Source organism: Equus caballus, chromosome 10, assembly GCF_041296265.1.
Source record: "Equus caballus isolate H_3958 breed thoroughbred chromosome 10, TB-T2T, whole genome shotgun sequence".
Lineage (NCBI taxonomy): Eukaryota > Metazoa > Chordata > Mammalia > Perissodactyla > Equidae > Equus > Equus caballus.
The window spans coordinates 41,241,249-41,259,453 of NC_091693.1; the positions used below are offsets into that span (position 1 = coordinate 41,241,249).

The following is an 18,205-nucleotide window of genomic DNA, read 5'->3' on the forward strand; positions in this document are numbered from 1 at the left end:
GTTACCTTCCCTCTTCTTTTTTGTCACAGAAATGAGTTTGATTTGTGTCCCCCTGCCGCCCTTCGTGTTAGACCAGATGCCTCCTTTTCCATCGGTGTGTGTTTCCTGTAGTGTGAGAGCAGACACATGGACACTCTGCAGTTAGCTCCATGGTGACATTTTAATAGCTAGCTTGGTTCTAAGAGATAATTAACAGGGATGAGATGGTTAATAATTCACCTTTTGAATTCCTTTTCCATTAAAGGAAAAAAAAAAGCATCATCCTTTTAACGAGACTAAGTCTGTGTGTTAGGTTGAGAAAGCCAAGAAAAACCTCATATCAAGCTAATCAGGAGCTTGTGACCACACTGAATGGATGGAATGCTTCAGAAAACATAAAGGCTGCGAGGGACACGGTTTATTTGACTGCTTCTTAAATAAGTGGCATGAAGAATCTATGTTTTTGGAGATAATTTTATTATAGTGATGTCAGAATTCTAGGACCCCCATGTGGGGTGAAGCTGAAGGACCTGGAACGAGGCAGCGCAGCCACTGAGAGACACTTGGCTGTTGTACATTCCGCAGGGCAGGGGGCTGCCCTTCGCCCAGACAGCCGGGAAGGGAATGGGCCACAACTGTCTGGACCCAAGTGAGGGAGTCGAAGGGGAAGCTCTGAGAGGTGACAGCTGCCTTCTGAAGGCAGAAATGGAGAATTCCAGAAGCACAGCTTTGGGCTCCCTTTGGTATAGAGCAAACCAGCAGACTTTTCACGTAAGTGACTCTGAGAATGTCAGTGCACCACATCAAAGTGCAAAGTGGATCATCCTGCTGATTCCGAGTCGAGAACAGATGAAATCAGGTTTGGCGCGTTTGGGTTTGATGCATTCTGCTCAACAATGCAGGGGCACATGCTGTGCCTTTTAGAAAGATTGCTGAACTAAAAATAGTTTAAAATAAAGTTATAATAAACTTGCGTTTAAAGGGATGAGCTTTATACAGAAAACCTCAGTCTCCAATTCTGGGAGAAAGTAACTTATTTGCTCCCGACTCTGCCCAGGTTGCAGCTGCTCTTTTCCCTTCCATGTCCGTTCTTCCTCCCTTCCACTGTCATGCCTGTACCCTGTTTTTCCTCGTCATCCTAGGAGCTGTTTATTTCGTCTTCCTTCTCTTCATATTTCTGATGCTGGGCTTTTGTTCTTCATCTCCACACCACTGTAGCTGCATGGCCTCGCCATGCACCTTCCCCACGAGCACTCCCCTTTTGGCTGCCCTCGTCCTATAGGTGCTCCTCTGTTACTGCCAGTTTCAAGTGGAAGTTGCTTGTTGGCAAGCCCTGTCTCCCCCGCCCCGTTAGACTATGCACCGCATCAAGTTAGAGGCCTCGTGTTGTCGCCTGTGTTCCCTTGGTCCTAGGACAGCCTAGCACATTGCAGGGGCTCCACGAGGTCTCGTAAAACCTGTTGAGTGAACGCTGGCTCCTTAACCCTTTAAAGAGACTTTGATTTTTCTTTGTGCTGGCTCTCCATGCTCTCTCTCTCATCCTCCTTTGTTAATTCTTCACTTACTCTTTTGAGTTAAGACGGAATGGAGAATTATGTGGCTGAAGTTCTAGAGAAACTTGAGGTGGAGACACCAGAATTTGGAGGCATTCTTCTAGAAGGACTTTATCTTGTCTGGAATGCAGGAATTAGGATCATCTGTAGGAGGGGCTAGTGCCTCAGGAGATTTGAGGAAGCTGTGAAAGCTCCTAATGGCTCTTAGTAGGACGAAGCAGGATCTAGTCTCCAGCTGAAGTTAGATAGTTAGAGTTTTTGGCAGACCAGGCACACTAGAGTTGCGCAGTAGCCCAAGGAGGGAGGAGAAAGCTGATGACAGAGCTAGCCCAAGACGAGGCGGGCCCAGGAATGCAGGTAAGAGCATCCAGACTTTCTCTTATAGATAGCCATTTGTGCCTACTATGGAAATGTGAACTAATTACATGATTCCCTGTAAAATGTAATTGTGAGAGTGATCTGCTGTCCCAATTTTCAAACTTAAATAGAAGTCGTTTCTAGATCATCTCCTAGGATCACTTTTCACACAATTGAGGTTGACTGATGTAGAAACAGGAACCACATAGGCCAAAACACCACACGTTGCAGAGCAGCATCTCTGGCCGTTGATAATGGCATAGCCTTTGGCTGAAGTCCTGTAATTGTTGCCTGTGGAAAATACTGTCCTCAGCAAGATTTCCTCTTTGCTGCAGAGGATTTTGACTGTTAGAGCAAGTTTTGCTGGAGCAGCTCTTCCGCAAGTATCCTCTAATTAACAGGAAGCATGTGTGTGAACAGTTGTATATAGTTTTCATAGACAGTCTCGTAAAATAATGACATCCTAAATTCATATTTTATACTTGGCTGACTTTTTTCTTTCAGGAAGCAAACATGTAATCTTGACAGGGAATGTAAAAACAGTAAAATCAAATCACCCACATCTCTCGTTCCCTGTTTTTGCTAACATTTTATTATGGCTTCACATAGCTAAATAATGTTTAAAATGCAAGTTTTTTAAAAATGCAGACTAAACGTGGTTTAGTACACAGATTGATGGAGACATTAGTTAGAGCCATTTATATTGCATCAAGCAGGTGGGAAGGGAGACGGGTCAGCTCACAGGTAAGTGATGGGCAGCTCCTCTGAAGCTGCCTCCTGAGTCCCGTGGGATGTAGGTGCTATAAATCGCACACGGCCTTCATGCTCCAGAGGAAGTTTTAGTGAAGTTGGGAAAAAAGGCACAGATACACACCGCTGTTACCGAACAGTGCCATGCTGTATATCATTAGATGCTGGGCTGGTGGTGACCTTGGGTATAATAAGAGTTTGGTGAAAGATATGATCTGGGAGGGAGTGGTTGGTGAAAGTCCGTGTTTCTCAACATCAGCACTCCTGAGGTTTTGGGCTGGATAATTCTTTGTTGTGGGGGCTGTCCTGTGCCTTGTAGAACGTCTAGCAGCGTCGCTGGCCTCTGCCCATTAGATGCCAGTAGTACCCCTCAGTTGTCACAACCAAAAATGTCTCCAGACATTGGCAAATGTCCCCTGGGGGCGGCCAAAATCACCCCAGTTGAGAACCACTGGGTAGGCAGAGTTGAACTGAGCGCAGTGTGGGTTTGGGGCTGAGCCATGAAGAATAAGTAGGATTTGGATAGGATTTGGGTAAGTAGAATATGGAGACGATTTTAGTTGAGAGGAACCATTCCTTAAAGACTCAGTCAGTTTCTGGGTCAGTCACTCCTGGAGCAAGGCTGCTCAAAGTGTCAGCTGTGGACCAAACTTTGTTACTGATGTAAGTACTGCAAGTGAGGGTAAGCATTTAGAAACTTTTATAGCAAGTTTACGGAGTAATTTTATTTTATTTTTTTTACTATAATCATGAAAACGTCAGGCTTCTATTTTGTATTCTTTATTTCATTTTTTTCTAGAAATTCGTTTTCTGAAAGTATCAGTCTGTGACAGGTGGAACATTGAGACAACGAGAACAACAGCAAACTGGTCCTTTACCACTGATACTTGAGAAGCATCGAGGCTGTGACCAGACTGGATTTAGGGTACACAGTGGGGAAATAAGATGGGCTAGGGATGGCCCAAGTGGAACATGAAGTTGGACTGGTTTCTGGGATCTCACAGGTGCCTGGTGGACACGTCTTAGGCCTGGTTTGTTGTTAGTGCCGTTGAGTCGATTCTGACTCCCACCGCCCTTGTGTACAGCAGAGCAGAACCCTGCGCTGTCTTTTTGCACCATCCTCTCACCTTGGGGAGCTGAATCAGGCAGAGTTCCACTATTCATAGGGTTTTCATGGCCAGTTTTTTCAGAAGTAGGTGGCAGGTCAATCTACTTCTGAGTCTGTCTTAGTCTGGAAGCTCCTCTGAAAACTGTCCACCACAGGTGGACCTGCAGGTATTTGAAATACTGGTGGCATAGCCTTCAGCATCCCGGCAACACGCAGCCAGGTGGTGTGGATCCCTGACCAGGAAATGAACCCAGGCCTTGGTGGTGAGAGTGCTGCGTCTTAACCACTAGACCCTCAGGCCCAGCTCTTACGCCTGGGGGTCAATAAATGTTTTCAGGATGAATGAATGAATGAATGCTTGGAAAGCCTCCAAGCAGAGCAGAATGGACCTAGGAGTAGGGAGGGGGAATCCAGTGGATATTTTTGAGATGGGGGTGGCTTTAGGAGGGTATGTTGATGTCCTTTAGCCTGTCTCTGTGGTTTTAGTCTTTTAGCATCTGATTCTCCCCAGTTAGAAACCTTTTCTAATTTCTTGCCCTTGGATGTAATTTGGAACTGATAGTTGCCTATTTGAAACTTGAACTTCTGCATTTTAGACCCTGTGTTCCAATTATGTGTGTCCTTCCCTCTTGGGATTTATAAACACTTTAATGTCTTTGGCGCAAAGTAACTTTTGTGATTATTTGGCTAGGGCTGTGGCCGTCCCTTAAAGGAGTAAAGGAGAGTGCCTGTTGGTTTATTGGTGTTTTCTGTGAGTGGAAGAGGTCCGTGCCCTGGCGTGTTTTAGTGGGGTTGGTGGGTCTGCCCCTGTACTCCTGCTGTGGATTCTTGTTTGGATCCGTGGGTCGTGTTGCTCTGAGCTTGAGGAGGCCGATTCCTTGTCCATGGCCGTGGGCCTGTGCTTGTGTCTTCTCTAGAAGCTCGAAAAACTTCAGTTTCTGAAATTCCATCTGCCACTTACTTTTTAATCACTCTTCTTCTTTCTTTGAACATATTAAGCGTACTTATTTTATATTCTGTATCTGATAATTTCAGTATCTGAAGCGTTCGTGGGTCTGGTTCTCCATTCTGTTTTTGTAGCTCTGGCTTACGAGGCATTGTGTGTTTCCTGGAATGCTTAAGTTTTGAATATTAACTGCTTCCTTGCTAGTATCTTAAAACTAATTGCTTGAAATAGTATACGGAGCTTAAGCCTTTGTATTTTCATTTGGGATGATATTATGGGACATGAGTTCTTGGTTTCCCAACTCCTAAATGGAAGTCGTTTGGCAGAATGGAGAAGTGGATGTTGGCTGCTTGTTAGGAGATCTGGATTCTGGTCCTGACTGCTGCTCTTTACTTAGGGAATTATTTTGGGTAAGTTCCTTAACTAACCTCTCTGTGTCTGTTTTATCATTTTGTCAAAAAAAATAGGTCGGCAGGTCATTGAATAGTTGTAGGACAAATGAATCCTTTCGGGACTGTGGTGTAGGCACTGGCAATTTCATGTCCCTTGTTTTCTGCACCTTCGTTTGCTGAGGTAGTGTGCAAGGTACTTTAATGTCAAAGAGGATAGGAAATGTTCCCCACCCTCCAGAATTTAAAATTACTTGACTAGACAAGACCCAGTAGCTCTTAGACACAAAATGAATGTGGGCAGCATGTTCTGTGGAAGTTGAGAGGAAGTAGGTGGAGAATATTCTGGATTGGGGTGGTACTATATGAGAGGTGGGCTTTAAGTCGGGCCTTAAGTCAGGGGAAGCAAGGGTCAGTCAGTGTGGTGAGGAAGTAAGTATATGGAAAGGAGAGGTGGGAGGTTATGTGGAAAAGTTGACACCTCAAATGCCAGTCCCACACCCCTTAGCCGTTTCCCCGTGCCCCCATGCTCTGGACGCCAGCCCTAGACAGCCACTAATCTGCTTTCTGTCTATGGATTGGCCTGTTCTCTGGACGCTTTATATAAATGGAATCTTACAATATCAGGTCCGTTCTGACTAGCTTCTTTCCCTTTAGCATGTTTTCAAGGTTCGTCTATATTGTGGCATGTATCAGCACTTCATTCATTCTTATGGCCGCATAGTATTCCACTGTATGGATGTGAAATGCAAATTCTTGAGCGCCACCCAAGTCTTACTGAATCAGAAACTTTGGAAACTTTCCACAGTCTGTGTTTGGCAGGCCCTCCAGGTGACCTGGAACAGTTTACGGGGTTGAGAGCAACTGCTGCAGGGTGAGTGGGAGAGAGGCATGAAGCTGGAGAGGTGGGCCTCGTGGGCCTGGGCATGGATGTTTACCCTCAAGGATAATGGGAAGTTACTGAAAGGTTTTTAAACAGAGATATGAAACCACTAGGTTTATACTTTTTTTAAAAAAAAAAAAAATTCATTTTAGCTTCTTTGTGAAAAGTGGTTTTAGGGGAATCTGACCAGAAGAGGATGCGGAAACTGTAGACCAAATTGCGGAAACTGTAGACCAGATTTGGTGGCTTGGCTGTCACGCTCAGGCCAGGTGGGGGCGACATGGAGAAATGTGGGTGGGTTCAGGAGAATTTGAAAGCAGAAACTTGGTGATTAATGACTTATGATTAGTTGTATCATCAGGGAGAGTCTAAGATGAAATCCAGGTTTCTGGGTTGGGCTGGTGAGTGGGTGGTGGTACCATCACTAAGACTTCTAGGTTTTCTGGTTTTCTAATATGTGGGTAAATATTAGTCACCCATTCTTCCCCCTAGAGTCTCCTCCTTCAGGCAACCCCCAGAGACAACATGTTGGATGACATTTGAGCATATGCTATGTGGAGAACACTCTTGGGAGATAAGCAACACACATCTGGAACCATAAGTAACCAGGATTCTAAGGTGAGATGGAGACAGGGCATGGCTGGTGAGAGGCCTGGAAATCTACGAGCAGGAGAGTGCAGAGCTGTCTTTTTAAAACATTTTTTATCATGAGCCAATGAGGAATTGGGAAGTTCGGGCAGGCAGTGATACATGCTTGAGAAGAACATTCTGGTCAGCTTTTAGATGGGAGTGTGCAGGGCGGTCAGATTCCTGGAGGTATGGCTAGCAGCAGGATGGGAGCTGCAGAAGGGGCAAAACAGGCAAGATAAGAGGAGGAGTGGAATTTTCAGGACTTGAGAGCTGAAGCCAAAAGAAGGAGGTGACTTCCTGGCTACTAGGAAACTGGGAGAGGATATGACTGTTGTAGCTCGTGATGGAGGAGTTGAGGAGAGAGGACAGCTGTGGAAGACACTGGTTTTAGTTTTTTAACATGAACAAGTAGTAACATGAGATTAAACATTTAAGTATAGTTTTGAAAAATAAAGTTATTAAATTTGAGGTGTCAGATTGTATAGACCCCTTTATCTTTTAAATTTTAATTGTCCTACTTAGCTGTCTTTTAAAATTATACCAAGAATTAGAAGCAAATATTGCTTCAGCAACCTATGATCCAGAATGTGAAGGGAGTTGACTAAGCTATTCTGAAAATATTGGTTCCCAAGCAGAAAATCCTTACAGGGAACATTTTCCTTAGTGGTGGATGGGAAGAGTCAGGGCAGCGGCAGCCTCTCTTTGATCTCTTGTGAAATACTTTAAAGTCGAGAACAGTAGACCATGAAGTCGGACACCTGCCTGAGTTTCAGTTAGGGAACTAAATGAGGTGACTGGATTTAATTACATATTAGCTTCTTGATCTTAATCTGTAATTCCAAAAGAGAGACAACTGAGTGTGACTCAGAATAGAAAGGGGTTTAAATTGATGTTGGTTATCAGTTTAAAAATACACCAGGAGAGACTGTAAGCCCTAGGGGACATTTGTTAATTCCTGTTTGCTTGGCTGAAATCTCCGGTTCCTCCTGTTCCACTTTCTGGTTTTGACGTTAGCATTCCTTTTCTCCGTTCTTGTGTGCAGCAGAGATAGGAGAGTCAAAAGGGAACTCTCGGGAACACACAGCAGTGAAGAGCCCTGCTCGTTCCTGGGTTTGCCCGTCTAGACGGGGCAGGTGCGCTCCATTCTGTGAGTGACAAGCATCTGTCCCCCAGTGTGCACAAGGGACCCCTGTCTGCCCTCATCACTTTCAGTCTGCTTTAGCCTGCTTCTCAGTCGGGGATGGAAGTATGGCCATATTAGCCTGGGTGGAAAATGCACTCTCACAGAGCATATTTGGCTAGTGCAACAACATTGTGCTCATATCTCGGGGGAACCCATTCTCACTAAAGGGTATCTTCCCAGGAGGTGGGTCCTCTCTCTGTTTGAATCCAGTTTATAGTTCGGGCACTGTCTGTGCTTTGACCCTTGACTCCCCGTAACTCATAGCTTTCTTGGTCGAACTAACGTAAGGCAGAGGCAAGTGGGTCCCCCCGTGCCTAGCACAGTGCCTGGCACCTGCTAGACCCTCAAAGTGTCCTAGTGGAATGGCTGTGGAGTTACTAGGCCCAGGTATTCCCAGTAACTAGCAGAAGAGTATGCTTGTTGAAGAAGAGAATAGCTGATGAGGTTTGTGGCCTTAGAATAACGATTATACTCATAATGGTCACTAACGGGTTGACCTCTTTCAGTGTGCCCTGGTCTAGAACTCTGTGAGCGTTGTGTCATTTAATTTTCATTGCCACCCTCGGAGCTGAATTATGATCTGCATTTCACTGATGAGGAAACTGAGGCTTTGAGAGAATAGAACTTGCCCAAGGTGACCCAGATCTGCCCCTTTCTGACTGTTGGGGACTAGAACATAAATCAGAGCTAAGTGGCCCAAGTGAGGATCAGGCCACTGCCCTTGGCATCATTACCAGAGTGTTCTAACCATCATGAAAAAGTCAGAGATGAACCAGGGTCCCACGCAGACGTCAGAGCCAAGCTTGTGGTGGCCAGACTTACCTCCTCACCTTTGCAGCATCCCTGCTTTAGTGCCACCAGACTGAGCACAGGAGGGTGCTGGTTCAATAGTGTGTATGTGTGTGTGTGCACACGCACACGCGTGTGTGTGTGTTTGTAAGAAGGTTTTCATTTAGGTTGGTTATTTTCAGAACATTGTTAAGTTGTGGACTTACAGGCGGTTCTGTTGTCATGCTGAGTCATTAACAAGTGGCACGTTGTTAGTAGAAACAGGAAAGTGCGGAGGAGGAAGTGGATTAGGGGGTTGACCTTGTGACAACAAAATTTTTGTTGTTTTTATTTTAGCTGTCAAGTTTGAGGTGAATGGGACATTTAATCTTAAATTTCCAGCAAGACTTTGAAACTGTGGGATTGATCCTTGTGAAAGATGCCAATTTTGAAATGCAAATTTTGGATATCTCTTTTTTTTTTTCCTGAGGAGGATTCTCCCTGAGCTAACATCCCTTGCCAGTCTTCCTCTTTTTTTTCCCTCTTGAGGAACATTAGCCCTGAGCTAACATCTGTGCCAATCTTCCTCCGCTTTGTACGTGGGTCGCTGCCACAGCATGGCTTGACGAGTGGTGTAGGTCCACACCGGGGATCTGAACCCGGGCTGCCGAAACAGAGTGCGCAGAACTTTAACCACTCAGCCTCGGGGCTGGCCCCTTGATATATGTTCCTAGAGATGATAGTTGAAGTCATGGAAGTATATGAGGTCTTCAAGGGCAAAAGTATTAGTAGGACGAGGAACAGATTATAAAGGATATTGCAAGCCATTGTGATGACTCAGGTCCGTTAGTACATGCTTATATTCCTGTCTCCCCGCCTCCAGATTTATTACCATGTCTCTTTTATGTTAACTTGTAGAAAATTTGTTATCATATAGTATACTTCTATATCTACAGTGAAACTGGCTAGTTTTCCAGGATTTCTGTATCAGTCTGGAATTTTCCCGGTCATAAGTATGCTAGAATGCTTCTAGATGAAGAGTATCAAGATTTAAGCCATACTTTTAGAAAAGATGGTGGGAATTTTTTCCCGTCTTTTTGCTGGTTGTGCAAAATAAGAATTTATAAACTGACTTTTGAGACCTAGTATAAGAAGAAAGGGACTGAGAAATTAGACTAATAGAATTTAATATTTCTCACGTTTGGAACAGAGATTTACCTTGTGGCTTGAAAGTTATTTAGACATATTTTTACATTATAAAGGAAAATAACATATAATCTTGTGCATTTGCATACCTACATTTCTCCTGGTCCCCACAGTTCTCTAGTGCAGTGATCTGCAAAGTTTTTTGATCAAATATCCTAATAATAAAAATAATCCTTTGAGCATTTTTCCCCAATCTGTGTATATTTTAATTAAATTCTATGCATATGTTGCTGTACTAATAAAATGTCCACAAAATAGCAATTATAAGATGTTGGGATACAGTGGAAACAATATTCCTAATTTTATTTTTTAATGATAAAAATTTCTTTTTCTCTCATCAAAACCAGTTTTTTTTAGAACAATGAGAACTGACTACCAATACTATAATTTGAAGGCCTGCTCTTAACAGTTGTCATTGTTGAAAGCGTACCTCCCCAAAATATGTAGACGTCGATGGAGAATGAGCATCATTCAATTAAAGAACAGTGGTAATCATTCTTCTGATCCCATTAAGCAAAAGTGGTTAAAATTTTGATAGTTAAAATCATAGTCTTCCCCAATGTCAAGTAATTGCTCCTAAAAACCAACTGAAAGATGTTATATTTTTACATTAAAAAAACTCACTGAAAATTTTCGTTTGAAAGACTTTAAAGAGATTAGAAAATTTTATTTCTAGGTTTTCATAGTGACAATTTTTTTTCCCCGTTTTTGGGTGAAGAAGATTGGCCATGAGCTGACATGTGTTGCCAATCCTCCTCTTTTTGCTTGAGGAAGATTGTCCCTGAGCTGATATCTGTGCCAATATTCCTTTATTTTGTATGTGGGGGTGCCACCAGTGCATGGCTTGATGAGCGGTGTGTAGGTCCATGCCCGGGATCCAAACTCATGAACCCCAGGCTGCCAAAGCAGAACGTGCTGTACTTAACCCCTGTTCCTCCAGGCTGGCCCCTTGGTGACCATTTTTTTATGGACAACAAACATTGTTCTCAGTAACAAAATAATATCAAACATTTCCTAAAATCTGTGTTCTAAAGTAGTTACTTGATAAAGTATCACCTTCACCTTGAAGGGATAAATCAAGAAAGGAGAGAAAGAGTGTGTGTGTGTGTGTGTGTGTGTGTGTGAGGGTGTCCATGTGTTGTAATATCTGGTAGGTAGCTTCCTGCTGATGTCATTTGTCAACATGAAAAAGTCAGCACATTTGGAGTAGTTTTCTTTTTTAATAAAAGAAAATCTCTAGAACATACTTGAATTTCCAGTGATAGGATAATGTTCTAAACATTAGTGTATTTAATATAATTTATGCATGCACTGACTAGGAAGATTATAAAAATAGAAAACATTTGTAATGCAACCAAAACATCCCACCCCAAATATCTGTGTTACTATGGCAACTATATAAAGTATATTTGTAAATGTTGAATCCTCGTAAGGTAATATGAAAAGTAATTACTTCAGGGTGATGACATTATGGCTTTTTTTTAATAAGAAATTTTTAAATTGAAAAGATGACAACATTATCAACGTGAAGAAAAGAAACCAATGCAAATTGGTTAGGAAAACAGGACCAAAAATGTTGACTGGTTCAAAAGAAAATATGTTGAAAGTGTTTATTCAAGCTCAGTAGTGTTCATTTGTTTAATACAAACATATTGAATGCCTGGTGGGTGCCAGGGACTGTGCTGATGACCCGGAAAGAAAGAAAAAGCTCAATCTTCTCCATCATGGAAGTTGTATTGCTTTAATTTACAACGTATAATAACGGTTCTTTCAAATACTGCCCTGTATTTCATAGTCCATCTTTCTGACACTGATTCCATAAAACTCAAGTTTCAATCTCTTGCAAGACGGGCTCTCTCACTGTTATCTTTGGCTTGGGAACCTGGTATTTGCTTTCTAGTAAGATAAACTGAAACAGACACCAGAGACGGAGTCCTTTATGTTTAATCTCATGTTTAGTTAAACAGTGTTAGAATGTTGACAGCAGATGGCTTTTGGGGCTTATTCCACACCTCTGCCCTACGCCCAACAGTGAGTGTTTTAATTAGGAGTGTGTTCATCTGCACGTAAGAGAGAACCTGCCTAACGTGAGCTTAAAGAAATACTCAGAGTGTTTGGGTCTCTGCTGCTGACTCTGGAGGCTGACTTGTTCAGGGCCTGTGTTTCTGGGATTCTCTTGGCCTTTTCCTGATGCTGGTTGCCTCACTGCCTCTGCGCCCCTAGCCCTCACACTGGGGTTCCAAGCAGGAAGGAGGAGGAAGGGCAGGGACGAGGACCCCCTTAATCCATCTGCTGCAGCAGGAGAGCAAAGCCTTGTCCAGAAGCTCCACCCAGAGGACTTTGGCTCACACCTCGGGCCAGATCTGGTCACATGGCTGCCCCAGCTGCAGGGTGGCTGGGCGAAGAGGAGCTTTAGTTTTCCAGCCTTCAGAGAAGAGGTGGGGAAGAGCTTTGGGGTGACCAGTCTGGTGTCTGCCACAATGCTTTGTGCTATTTGCGTCCTCTTTATGACAGTATAATGCTGAGTGAGTCCAGCAGGGAGGTATTAGTTAAAGAATTTGCCATGGAATTATACATCTTTGATGTACCCTGCTCTCTTCCTGAGCATTCCTGGGGTCAGCCCTTTGCTCCTGTTTTAGTTGAGAGGACCCTCCCCGTCTCTTGGTCCAGTCCAACCCCTCCTTGTAAATTTGGTCGAGTTATGAGAAAACTCACCCTTTCTGTTCTCTTTCCTCTGCCTGTCTCTGACCTTTTCCACATGAGATTCGTATAACGGCCTAATCAGCCTTACATCCACCTCAAGTCAGAAAAAGAAAACTGTGTCTGAAGTGTGAAAGTAGGTGACATAAAGAACAGTTGCATCGAATTCCTAAAGCCTTTGAAAGTACCCAGGATCACTTTATATTTTTTGCAGAAGGCCGCATCTAGGGCAAAGAAGGAAAAGCTGATGTGTTTGAGTGAATGAAACAGGTTGAGTAAGTGTCTGTTATTGCTTAGCTCTTTTCTTATTTCATCCTCCAGTGAACCTGGGATAAAAGATTTTGGGTCCAGTTCACAGATTTGGAAACTAAGGCCAAGAGGGAAGCCCAGTAATTTCTCCAGGGCTCCTCAACTGACAGCACCAGGATGAAAACCAGGACAGTCAAACTCGAAGATACGTACTCCCCCTGCCCCACCCCGAGTTTTCCTTGTTTTTCATTTGTGTTTCATTTGCTCTAAACTTGCTTTCCCACAGTTGCTCATTAAATCTCAATTAAAAAAACAAACCGTATCTTATTCAAATAGATTGTGCCTCTTTATTTACTAGCGACTCCCAAGGTCCCAGGGTGCAGCATCCGTGCTGTACACCCCGGAATTCACACATGACGAGACATGTCTGGAAGCCTCTGGAAGGAATCTGACAGGGCTGCTTAATTCCGTTAAGTTGACTGGCAGCTTTCTGGGAAAGAGCTAATGCTACAGGGGGAGAGAGAGGAGGAGTGCAGGTTTACTTAAAAGTGCCGCAGAGTCGGGGGTGAGTCGAAGTCAAGTGCCATGTGACTGTTTAGCTTGTCCTCAGATCCAGGCCCAGGGCTTCCTGGAGCCAGGAGGCAGCCGGTGAAAGAGCCGCAGCGTCTTCGCTGAGATTTCCATGGGTCACTGAGTGTTCGTGCCACGTCAGCGGATCCAGCAGCACCAGCCCAGGCAGCTCATCAGCAGGCACCTGTGGGGGCGGGTCCCCAGGGTTTGGGTGCAGGCAGTGGGGTCCTCAGCACATCTGGGTCTTGCAGGGGTTTGGAGTTGGCAGGGTAAAGGTTTTACTGTCTTTGTTCGTGCTATTATAACAAAATACCACAGACTAGGTGGCTTATAAACAACAGAAATTGATTTCTCACAGTTCTGGAGGCTGGCAGTCCAAGATCAGGGTGCCAGCAGGGCGGGTTCTGGTGAGAGCCCTCTTCTGGGCAGAGACCTTGGACTTCTTGCTGTGTCGTCACGTGGGAAGGGCCAGGGGAGCTGTCCAGTCCCACTCCTGAGGGCTCTGCCCGTATAACCTGATGACCTTCCACAGGCCCCCACCTTGTGACACCATTGACTTGGGGGTTAGGTTTCAGGATACAAATTTTGGGGGGACGCATTCAGGCCATGGCACCTACACATGCATTGCCCAAGGAGCTTGCTTCAGAGCTCCTGCAGACACGTGGAGGGGCTGAGGATGAGCGAATCCTGTGGCAGCCGGTGGGAGCAGAGGCAGTACTAACGTATTCGCTTAATTCTCAGTCGCCATCAATTTGCAGATATCTCAACAAGTTAATGAAAACATTTGAGCCAGACAAAACACTACGTTATGCACTTGCAGTTTTTAAAATGAACTGACAACAGCATTTATTTAAACATAAAATTACATAAAACTTCTTCAGTATCATTGTCAATGTTAGAGGTGAAGCCTTTTTCGCATTGAGGGTCTAGAGATTCTTCCGCATTATTTTGGTTATTTACAGTTACGTGTAGCATCCTAGATACACTGCTTTTTATTTATTTTTTTTATTATTATTTTTTGAGGAAGATTAGCCCTGAGCTAACTGCTGCCAATCCTCTTTTTGCTAGGAAGACTGGCCCTGAGCTAACATCCATGCCCATCTTCCTCTACTTTATATGTGGGACGCCTACCACAGTATGGCTTGCCAGGCGGTGCCATGTCCGCACCCGGGATCTGAACCAGTGAACCCCGGGCCGCCGAAGCGAAACGTGCGAACTTAACTGCTGCGCCACCAGGCCGCCCCCTCCTGCTTTTTAAAGTCATACGGCTTTAACATTAAGTGAGAAATGCTGGTGTTTGATCTGCATTCCTGTTTGGCTAAACTTGTTAGTTACATTTGTTCCTAAATTCAGTTAGCCATTCACTTTGGTCTCTTGAACATCACCTGGAAATCTTCGATGTCCAGCATCGCAGTGATAACTCTTTAATCCTTCATTTCAGTTAATATTCACTGAGGCCTCCTGCACACTAGTCCCTGTGCTTACAGAACTCACACTGTGGATAGAGATGACATAAATACAAGTACACTGATAAATTAATAAAATTTTGGTAAATTTCGACCGTAAAACTTCAGCTGAAGCCGTCCGAGAGGGCTCTCCAAGGAGGCGATACTTCCAGTGTCTCCTCCTGGATGACGAGAGCCAGCACTGCTGCTGCGCTGCCCTGCTGTGAGAGTCCCGTCCTTGGACAACTGTCTGCTGAGTGGCAGCTGTGTACCGGAAGCCGTTCTAGGCCGCGGAGATCCAGCAGTGCACAGAGCAGCAGACGGATCCCCTGCCCTTGTGCAGCTGATTTTCTGGTAGCAGGAGGTGGACAAACACATAAAGCATCCAGTGTGTCGGATGCTAAATGCTGTGGTGGAAAATGAAGCATTGAAGGGGAGTGGGGGATTCTAGGGGCGTGGGTGAAAATGTAGAATCAGGCCGTCAGGGAAGGCTCACCGAGAAAGGGAACTGGGAGCCGGAAATGAAGCTCTCTGATCTAGCCCAGGCTTGGCGAGTCCTTTAGGCTTTGGGAACAATACAGCCTCTTGCAGCTGCTCAGCGCTGCTGTTGCAGGGCGAAGGCGGGTGTGGAGAGTACGTAAACGCTGGGTGTAGCTGTATTCCAGTACAACTTTATTTATGGACACTGAAATTTGCATTTCATATCATTTTTACATGTCATGAAATTCTATTGTTCTTTTGATTTTTTTCCCAACTGTTTAAAACTATAAAGACTAGTTTTGGCTGTGTGCCATACAGACAGTGAGTGGGCGAGGTTCAGCCTGTGGGCCATAGTTTGCTCTCCTGGATCGAGCCCAGGAGACTTAGCGGTGTCTGTTCCCTTTAATTGCTTTGGATGGTGTGTAATGGTGGATGTTTGAATGATAAGGTGAAGTGCAACTTTCCAGCTTTTGTAGATATCTTCCTGTTTAGGTTTGACAACTTTGTTGTTGCTTTGCAAGGAAAATAATGAAAATTCAGCTGTTTATCCAGTGACAAATATTCTCTTCACGTGTATGAAATTTGTGTCTTACGGCTTTTATTTCTAGGCTCTGCTGTGCGCTAACAGCGTTTATTTTCAATCCATCATACTACAATATTTCTGGAGACATTTTTGTAGCAATTAAGAACTTTACCGAGTAGCATTGAATTTGAATGCAAGCTATAGAAAACTTGGTAAAGCACTCAACTAATTAGGGGTCTATTTGTCTGTTTGTCAGAAAGGTTTAGAGTACGCTGCACAAGACTAGTGTGGCAGCTGTGAAGTGTCCTCGAGGCCCCGGCTAGTGTCATTCTGCTTGAGCATCCTCAGCGTGTGGTGTTTGCTTTCACGTTTGCGGGATGGTTTCTGCACCGCCAGGCCCCCGTCTGCGTTTCTGCAGGGCAGAAGGGAGGAAGTGCAAAATGCGCTTTGTCTTGTCATTTGTGAAGTGGAACCTTCCCAAGGAGTGTCTTCCGTGTATCTCCCGGCCAGGCCTCTGTCGTGTGATCACCCCTAGCTACAGAGGAGTTTGGGTAAACAAGTTTTTGTAGCTGAGCACATTGCGTTCCTAAACAAAACCAGGCTTCTGTCATTAAGAAAGAAAAGGAGATTGGCTCCCGGGTAAATAACTAGCCTTCTGCCATAGCTTCTAAGCATGTTTGGAAAAAAACCAAACCGCGTGAATTATAGGCACCTTCCTCTCATGGCTAAATGAACATGGGTGAAGGCAGCGACTCTTATCCTGCAAGTTACTTCTCTTCCGTGTGCTCCCCAAATTTCTTTTGATATTGACTGTAAGGTGCGTGTTGTTTCAGGACCGTTGAAACATGGGGAGGATAGAGTTCTTTGTGTCAAGGAAATGACGGAGTATGTTATTGCTATGTGAGCGCGGGGTTTGTGCCAGCACATCAAGTGGCCTCGACGGCTTCCTCTTGCCACGTGGGAAGCCTTTCTGTTACCTGGGCCCGACTTCTCCCATGTCCCTGCCTCCTGCACTGGGCTGTCCCTGCCCCTCAGGCCTGGGCCCCACAGTTCCAGGCCACATTCACCTTGGCAGATGGATCTTAAAAACAGAGTGACTTGTCTTCCTTCCTGATGCTGCTGTCACAAACATGCACTTGAAAACTGCCTTCTCTAGGTTAAATTTCTCCCTGTTGTTTATTTGGGTGATTTGCTGTAGTATTAGTTATTTTCCTAGCTCGTTTTTTCTTTTCTTTTTCATCATCTGGCCTTTCTTACAAGTGTGAGGAAACGTGGAGGCCAGCGCGTGACGGAGCCGCCTGGCTCCTGCTCCGCGGCCCTGAGAGGCCTGGTTTGTGCAGAGCTCTCCCGTCTCTGTGGCGCCACCACTGCTCCCCGCAGGCTGTGCTCCGGGAAGCTCGCTTTCTCTCAAAATAAATTTATTCTGTTTCATCTTTTGAATATTGACACATTCATGCTTTTCAAACAAGTTTTCAGTTTACACATGTAGGAGTGAAAACTCTTGCTCCCACTTGTCCCTGTCACCAGGTCCCACTCCCCACCACCCGGTAACCACTTTTGTTGGTTTCTTACAGTCTTCGAGTTGTTCTGAAAAATGAAAATACAAGCAAATACAAACGTGTTCCTATTTTTCTCCTTTTTTCCCCGAAAAGATTGCCTACTCCGTACAGTTTCTTTTTCACTTACTAATATATCTTACCGACCTTTTCATAGCAGTGTTAACAGTACAGAGGGAATTTCTCCGTTTTTCTTTTTAAGTTCCATAGTATTAAAGTGATCTCTTTGTACCAAACTTGGTCATGCCTCCCCTGCGTCCCTCTTAAAATAGAGGTGGAATTACTTACAATTTACTCCTTGCACTGCTGTCGTCATCAGCATTGTTAGTAAGGAGCTATCCTCTGCTTCATGAGCATTGTTACTGTAGAATCGTGCATTTGAATTTTTTAAAAATAATAACAGCAGCTATTTTTTTCTAGTTTTATTGAGATATAATTGACATATAACATCGTATAAGTTTAAGGTGTACAACATAAGGATTTGGTATACATATATACTGTGAATGATTACTGCAGTAAGTTTAGTTAACATCCATCACCTCACACCATTTGAATTTAAATATTCTTCGATACAGCTTTCACCTGTTGGCTGTAAGAAGGGAGGGGTGTTGACACAGGGACACTTTCAAACCTTGCTAATGGGAATGTACATCGATGTGGCCTTGTTGAAAAGCAGTTCAGCCTGGGTCCTTCAGGAGCCTGGAAAACGCCTCCAGCCTTTGACTTGGGTTTCATTAGAGGGCTTTGTCCTAAAGCGGTATTGAGAGACACAGTCAAAGATTTATGAATAAAGATGTTCACAACGTGATGTTATTCCTAGTGGTGAAAACAACAAGGATGCTAAATATCTAACAACAGAGTAACAGTTAACTGCACCTGCTAGAATGGCCAGGAAAATATTAAAATTCATGCTTTTGAAAAATTTTTAAT

General features: G+C 44.3%; 1 protein-coding gene and 1 long non-coding RNA gene across 3 annotated transcripts in view; both read left to right on the forward strand.

The window, feature by feature from the left end:
- SH3BGRL2 (SH3 domain binding glutamate rich protein like 2) overlaps positions 1–18,205 on the forward strand; it is a 68,412-nt gene that overhangs the window by 14,512 nt on the left and 35,695 nt on the right. The gene's annotated exons all lie outside the window — the stretch shown is intronic.
- On the forward strand, positions 5,740–13,036 carry LOC138915784 (uncharacterized). Its single transcript, XR_011422061.1, has 3 exons — positions 5,740–5,956; positions 6,458–6,583; positions 12,774–13,036. It is a non-coding gene; the product is annotated as an uncharacterized lncRNA (long non-coding RNA).